This window comes from Octopus bimaculoides, chromosome 19, assembly GCF_001194135.2.
Source record: "Octopus bimaculoides isolate UCB-OBI-ISO-001 chromosome 19, ASM119413v2, whole genome shotgun sequence".
NCBI lineage: Eukaryota > Metazoa > Mollusca > Cephalopoda > Octopoda > Octopodidae > Octopus > Octopus bimaculoides.
The window spans coordinates 2,766,469-2,766,808 of NC_068999.1; the positions used below are offsets into that span (position 1 = coordinate 2,766,469).

A 340-nucleotide genomic window follows, 5' to 3' on the forward strand; every position below is an offset into this window, starting at 1 on the left:
TCCCAGGTCTTCCTGGGTCTACCTCTTCCACATGTTACCTCTACTGCTAGGGTGTGACACTTTTTCACACAGCTGTCCTCATCCATTCGCAACACGTGACCATACCAGCACAGTCATCTCTCTTGCACACCTCATCTGATGCTTCTTAAATCCAACTTTTCTCTCAGGGCGCTTACACTCTGTCTTGTATACACAATGACATTACACATCCAGCGGAGCATACTGGCTTCATTCCTTGCAAGCTTACGCATGTCCACAGCAGTCACGGCCCATGTTTCACTGCCATGTAGCATAGCTGTTCGTACACGTAATTACATAATGTGTGTGTGTGTGTGTGTGT

General features: G+C 47.4%; 1 protein-coding gene across 3 annotated transcripts in view; it reads left to right on the forward strand.

Annotated features, from left to right (window-relative positions):
* The window catches only part of LOC106882695 (choline-phosphate cytidylyltransferase B), a 28,820-nt gene that overhangs the window by 22,028 nt on the left and 6,452 nt on the right, over window positions 1-340 (forward strand). The gene's annotated exons all lie outside the window — the stretch shown is intronic.